Here is a 7,033-nt window from a genome sequence, read left to right as displayed (position 1 = left end):
AGGGGAGTGTGCAGAAAAGGCAATGAAATAGAAAATGTGGGGCAGTGGTGGGCTAAGCATTATCTTGAAAGTCAAGAGATCTGGGATTGTGCCTCTCATGGTTGAATGATCTGGCCCTCAGTGTTCCATCTCCACCTTGAGCCTGTTCTACTTTGGTGGAACTTGTAAGAATGCCATATAAGAACACAACAGGCTCAAGGGACTTTTTAGAGAAGAAAAAGCTGAGACACTGACTGACAGCTGACAATTTCATGTGATTTGCATATCTGATCTTCTTCTTATTAAGATCAGTCATAGGTTTTTCGGTTTCACTACTGTTTTAGTCCTAAGTGAGCTCATTAAGAGAGCAAAACTTTGGCACTGTCTTCATAAGAGAACGTTAAGAATGTCCAACTGGCCTGGCTGGTGTAGCTCAGTGGTTGAGTGTCAACCTATGAACCAGAAGGTCATGGTTCGATTTCTGGTCAGGGCGCATGCCTTACTCTAAACTGTAATATCTATGAAATTAGGGTTTGAGGTACTAATTATATCTTTCCTAATACATATTGATTTAAATATATATCTGTCACAATTCAAAGTGTCAATGTATATTCCAAATCATCCCATGCATATAATAATACCAAGCATTGGAAAACAAACAGCTAGCTATGGTAACACAAACCAGGGGGTCAGGAGGAGGTTCCGGCATTTAGGGCTCACTCCAATACTCACTAGGTGCTCTCAGACATCCCGCATCACTTCATACTTTTTCCAAGTCCTCACATCGTGTTGTTAAGCATGAATTTCTCCTGAGATAGAGATAGGTTCTAGAGCTTCTTCCCCACAAACAAAATCCACAGTTCTGAACTGCCTTGAGGTAATGAAGTGACAATACTTGATTGGGAAATCAGAAGCTCTAGGTTTCAGTTTTGGCTCTGTCCTTTGCCAGCTGTATGACTTTGGGCCTGTTCCTTCCCCTCTCTGGGCCTTAGTGTCCCCAGTTATAAGATGAATGATTTGGTCTAAATAACCTCTAAAGTATCTTGCTGCTCTTTAATTCAATGACTTTTTGTGTTGTTTTGTTAATCCTGACCCAAGGATATATTTTTCATTGATTTCTTAGAGAGATTGGAAGGGAATGAAGGAAGGGAGGGAGGGAGAGAGAGAGAGAGAGGGAGAGAGAGAGAGAGAGAGAGAGAGAGAGAGAGAGAGAGAGAGAGAGAAACATCAATGTGAGAGAGACACATCTATTGGTTGCCTCCTGCACACACCTGGACCTGGGCTGGGGATCAAATCTGTAACCCAGGTTCCTTGCCCTTGACCTGGCATTGAACCCATGACCCTGAGGTGTGTGAGCCAACACTCTAACTGCTTGGCAACACTGGACAGAGCTCAGTGACTTCTTGACTTCCAAACCTCACACTGTTGCTTAACCTATTAGCTCCCCTTCCTAGCAACCATAGAAGTGAGGAGGCTGCTGACCTTCCTTCCCACCTTCCTTGCACTAAATTTTCCCGAGGCCTCTTGCTCCCAGTGCACAAAGATCCTTTTGTTGTCCGGAGCCATTCAGGGCTTCTGTCTAGGCTCCTGATGAGGCAACCTGTGGTGGTGGTGGAGGGGGGAGGATAGCTGGCTTGTAACAAGAGGTCTAGGTCCCCAACCCAACTGGCTCCAGCCTGGCTACAGGCTTGGCTTCAGTACCAGACTTCATCCATAAGCTACCTCAAACCCCTCCCTCTGTCTCTGAGGGAACATGGAGACAAGTTTAAAAGGGAGAAAATATAAAAATAAATACATTTATTTAAGTTGTTATTGGGTAGCACTTCCAAGATTCAGGAGGGCAGTAGACTGAAATGCTGAGCCTATGAAAATCATCCGAATAATAATTCAGTTGATTTCTTTTCTTTTAAAAATAATTAAATAATTCTTGTAACTAATTCTTGACAGATCTGGTCAATTAGCATTTGCTATTGTATGAAGAACATTTGCAGGGCATAACTTATCTAATATTTGACAGTTATTTTACATGACAAGTTGGAATAGTAGAAAGATTTACTTGGTTAGGGGGGTATCTGGAATTGATTATCATTTGGAACAGGAAATATTTCAACCATAATCTATAGTGAATTCTGCCAAGACAAAAAACAGTGGACTGTGAATTGAAAATTCTGAGATCTAGTCCCAGATTTGACATTAACTTCTGTGACCTTCAGTTAGTTGTCTCCCTTCCCTGGGCCTCAGTTTCCTTGTCTGAAAAATGAGAAGGTTAAACTAGAAGGTCCCAAGGTCTTCTGCATTCTGACTCTATGTCATCCTCCACTGCATCTCCCTCCCTCCACCATGCCAGAGTCAGACTGAAAGGGGGAAGAGGCAGGGATAAGGTCAGTGCAAAGGGCAATTTCAAGATGTTCTTTGGAATGGGGGAAAGATTTCCAGATCTGTGGAGGAGTGTAACAGCTTTCTTTTGGAGGAGTGTAACAGCTTTTTCTTTGTGGTCAAAAGGCACTTGGAAGCCCAGGATCCTGGTGCAGTAATGCAAAACACAAAGTCAGGCCCAGGCTTACAAACACAGATCAGGCAAATGTTCTGAGACACAGTCTCGGCCATTTTCACAGCCTGGGCCAATCCAGAAGATCAGAGCAAGGGCTGGCTGGCATGGGATAGCTACAAAGGTACTCAGGAAGGAATGGAAATCACAGGTGGAATGACAGGTCTGGAAAGGACCTGGGAAGTGCTATGAGACACTTCAACCACAAGATCTAACAGATACTTCACACGCAATACTAAAGATCATAATTCTTTATCATTCTTCTGGAAAACTTCTCCAAGACTCTCTTTCTTGGCTAATGCAATATCATCCACCCAGTCACTCAAGCAAGAATCATGAGAATCACCTGGATTCCTTCATCTCTCTCATTTGTTGCCATCCAGTCACCAAATCATACCCATGAAACTTCTCTGCAATGTATCCTAAATATGCCCTTCTTTTCCACCAACACTACCATAGCTCTCCATCTTGACCCTTAGCAGCTCTGGCATGGATGTTTGCTATGGCTTCCAAGCTGGTCTTCCTGCCACCATCCCTTCCCTTCCAGTCCTCCTCCCATATTGCTGCCAGAGTTCTCTCTTTAAAATTAAAATTTTTAAAAGTCCAACCTTTTTGCATTAGCGTTCAAGGTCCTTTACAACTTAAACAACCTATCTTTATTGCTTCAACTCTTACTATATCCCCACATTTCTGAGTCCCATGGGACAACTCACTATTTTCTTTATGTATAATGAATTCTCATATTAGGGTCTCTACTGGGTGTGTCTTTGCCCCTCTACTTGGCCTTTCAAGCTGTCTTCTGGCATCCCTTCTCATCTTGTCCATTTTTCTAATATAACAGATCATACTCATCTGAATTTGCCTCTTTTCTGTATCTCCCTTAGAACATTAGCTCTTTGTGTACAAAAGCTACATGTGATTGACCCCTGTATTCACAGAACTAAGCACAGGGCTTCACATGTATAATGACTCTGCCAAAGATTGTCTTTTATTTATGATGGCATAGAAAAAGAGTTTTTGGTAGTCATATTAGTGCCTTTCTTCCCTATCACTTCAGCTCTGAACTAGCTATTACAAATTGGCACTGAGTTCCCATTTGATCCAGATGACACATTGTTTTGAGATAGAGTCTTGAGAGTCCAGTAGTTTCAGCCAATGGTTCAGATCCATGTAAAACACATTTCCACCAAACCTTTGAAACTTGGAGGTTGCCTTACATCTCAAGGCAGAAAGGGCATTCAAGGATGATATTAAGCAGTGGTTTTCAAAACTGTTTAATATTGAGTTCCTCGAGATTCTTTGCAGGAAGTGAGGGCAGAACTGAGTTGAGGGGTCCTTTACTCAACCACATCAATTATATATTTTTGAGATCCCATGAAGTTTTCATTTGGAGGCTGTAGTTGGCCATATAAAAGTAAATGTTAGAGATCACTTTCCTAGTCCAGTGCTCGAATGGCTAACAAGCTCCTTTTTATAGCATTCCTACTATGTGCCCTCTGGGGCCCACACTAAACTTTCCAGGTATGGTCAAGCATCCCTTTCCATTCTATATCCCTAAGTTCTTTTTTATATTGAGCCAAAATCTGCCTTACAACTTCCACTAAACAGTCCTATTTTCACCCCTTGGTGTCTTATGAAAGTCACATGTTCCTTATTCTCTATGACTAAACTGCTGGTATTTAGAATTTTCCAAAGTCTGAGATGGAAGGGACCTGGTAGCTCATACAGTACAATGCTCTCATTGCACCTGGGGAATTTGAAGCCAAGAAAAAGTAGGTGATCTATCTGAACAGCAGACAGCTTGTTGGTGGTGAAACTTAGACTAGAACCCAAATCCCCACTCATTTATATTGTCCTCCCCAGAATTGTTCTTCCCTAGAGTGAACCATTCCAGGTCCTAAAATGATTACTCACAGTCATGATGACTTTTCCCTCAACTTACTCCCAGTTGGCAGTCACCAAAGGCTGAAGATTAGCATCTCAACTGGTGAAACCCCCCTGGTACCCAGGCTCTAGTGGGGGTGGGGGTAAGTGCAAAGGTAAAGGAGAGCAAACTGTCAGAACTAGAGCTGCCCCCCCCCCCCACCACACATGCACACACAACCTTTCTCCTTGTCTTCCTCCTCGTTCCATAAGACTAAATTCCATTCAGGCAGCCCTCCTTCCATGCAGGGCAGCCAAGGGGCAGCTTTCAAAGCCCCTTCTGACCTGTTAGCTAGAGAGTTCCTGCTGTGTGACCTTCCACATCCCAAACTCAGAAACAGGAAGAGCTGGTTTGGTTTGGGTTTTTTGAGAAGAAAAATGAAAACATAGGAAGTAGAGCTCCCGAGAACAGAGGCTTCCAACTCTGTGTCCAAGTGCTCCTGGAGCATATTTCAGGGAGGACATTCCACAGGGGAAGGGAACAGCCTTGTTATTAAAAACAAAACACAAAGCCCTCCAAGGTTTAGAAAGAGAAAAAGGCTAAAAAGTAGACTCTCAAGGAGGGAAAGGCAGTCGTGTTCAGAATCTCCAGCCCTTCCCCACCATCCCCCACTTCTGGCTGTCATCCTTTGATCTCACTGCTGTTATCACCACATCTGCGCCCCCCTCCCCAGAGATGCCCTGCTCCCTTTAACTTATGGCCCAGGCTGGGACTCAGAACCTGCCATTAAAATCAAGAAGAAAAGAAATATAAATTAAGTACAGAACAAGCAAATGGCAGAACAACATTTAGGCTTTATAAAGTGCATGTTTTTTTTGTTATTGTTTTAAGAAAGCCAGCAAAAGCAGGAAAGCTCTTTGCCAGTCCCCAGATATCTCTCAGGGCAACTACTTCATCACCCCGCATGACCTGCTATAAGTTTGCCTGGCTTTCTCTCCTCTCAGCTCCCTGACACTGGGAAGTGGATGTCATCTTGTTTCCCAACTGCAGTTACTAAAAGAACCAATGCAAAAGTATTTTAGAAAAAAATAAATCACTCCAGAACTCCATTATTCCCTGCCAGTCCTGGTTTTGGGGCTGCAGTACATGGCTAGTTCACAACTAGTCGGCAGAGTAGAAGTGTGAATTATTTGGCTGCTAAAGGAATATGGTCCTTAAGAAAACAGCTCTGACCACCTCTGGAGCTTCTATAGGCACACATATACATGTGTCACATATGCGCAAGTTCATAGCCTCTTTACCAAACTCTTAGTTTTGAAGGGTAAAAACATCTTCACCACACAAAATCTTACTACTGTCTCTTGCTTCTCAAAGAGGGCTATTTGTCTCCCCTAGGCCAGAAGTAATCAGAACATCTTCCTGGAAGATATTTTCAAAATTACCTACTAGGAATGGTCCATTTTCCCTAAAAGATTTGGGAAAACATCATTTTTATATTAAAATAAGCATAGATATATGGTATGAAATAGCATGCTAAATTTACATGAATTGTAAGCTGAAAGTGGAGACTTCAAAGGAATTTCTCATTTGTGGCTAGTTGTATGGGCTTCTGTAGCTCCTTCGGGCTGTGTGGAGAATGTTCAACCATTGTGGATACTTTGGTGCAAAAATTTAAGAAGCACTCAATGACACACTGGGCTCCCTGAGGTACAAACTGTGTCTCATTCCTCTCTATATCCTCATGTCTAATACAGATCCAGCCCCCCAGAGAGAATGCTAGAAACCATTTGGTTCATCCCTCTACCCACTGATCTGTCCATCCATCCTCGCCAAGAAACAAGCAAAAAAGGTAGCCTTAAACTGTCGGAAAGAGCTGTTTCTGGAGAAACCAGACAGCTCTGGGTCTGAATTCTGTCACTTATTAACTGTATGATCACCTCTCTGAGCCTCAGTTTTCTCAATTTTAAACTGAGGATCCAAATACCCAACTCTTGGGTTGTTGTGGGAACTAAGTGTGATAGTAGGAGAGAGTGTGTTCTATATGCTCCGAGGTAATACACAAATTATAGTTATCAAATGATTATAAAATGATTACCATGACTAGCCCATGCAACAGGATGATGGAAGGTGGAGATGTTTTATCCAATCTAAAAGTCTGATTTGAGATTAAGAAGGCAGGAGCTGAGGTCTCAGGAATGAGCCCCTGGGCCTATGGGACAGGAAGGGCCCATGTTGAATCATAGCTCTGGAGTCCCACCCCCACTCCAGGGAGGCTGTGTGTAGGCCAGAGGGATTGAGTGATGGAAATAATCGGTATGTTTCATACACCTGAGGTCTTCAAAGAGCAGATATGCTTTCCTTCTTGTGTCTGCCAAGGAGCCCCTTGGAAGCCAGGCTCACAGCAAGGGTCATTTGTCAGCGAGGACTAAAGTATAACCAGACATGATGACTTGGGTGCTAGCAAACTCCTTGGGCAAGTACCTTCCCTGTCTGGGCCCCAACTTCCCCATCATCAAATGGGGGATGAGATAGGGTAGTCTCTAAGGCCCTTTAAGCTCCTACACATGATGGTTATGTGACCCTTAATTGGAAAGGGATTTGATCTTGATTTCCCAAAAATGTGATTTGAAAAAAATGTAATC

The sequence above is a fragment of the Myotis daubentonii genome, chromosome X (genome assembly GCF_963259705.1).
Source record: "Myotis daubentonii chromosome X, mMyoDau2.1, whole genome shotgun sequence".
NCBI lineage: Eukaryota > Metazoa > Chordata > Mammalia > Chiroptera > Vespertilionidae > Myotis > Myotis daubentonii.
Note: the sequence above shows the minus strand (reverse complement) of the source record.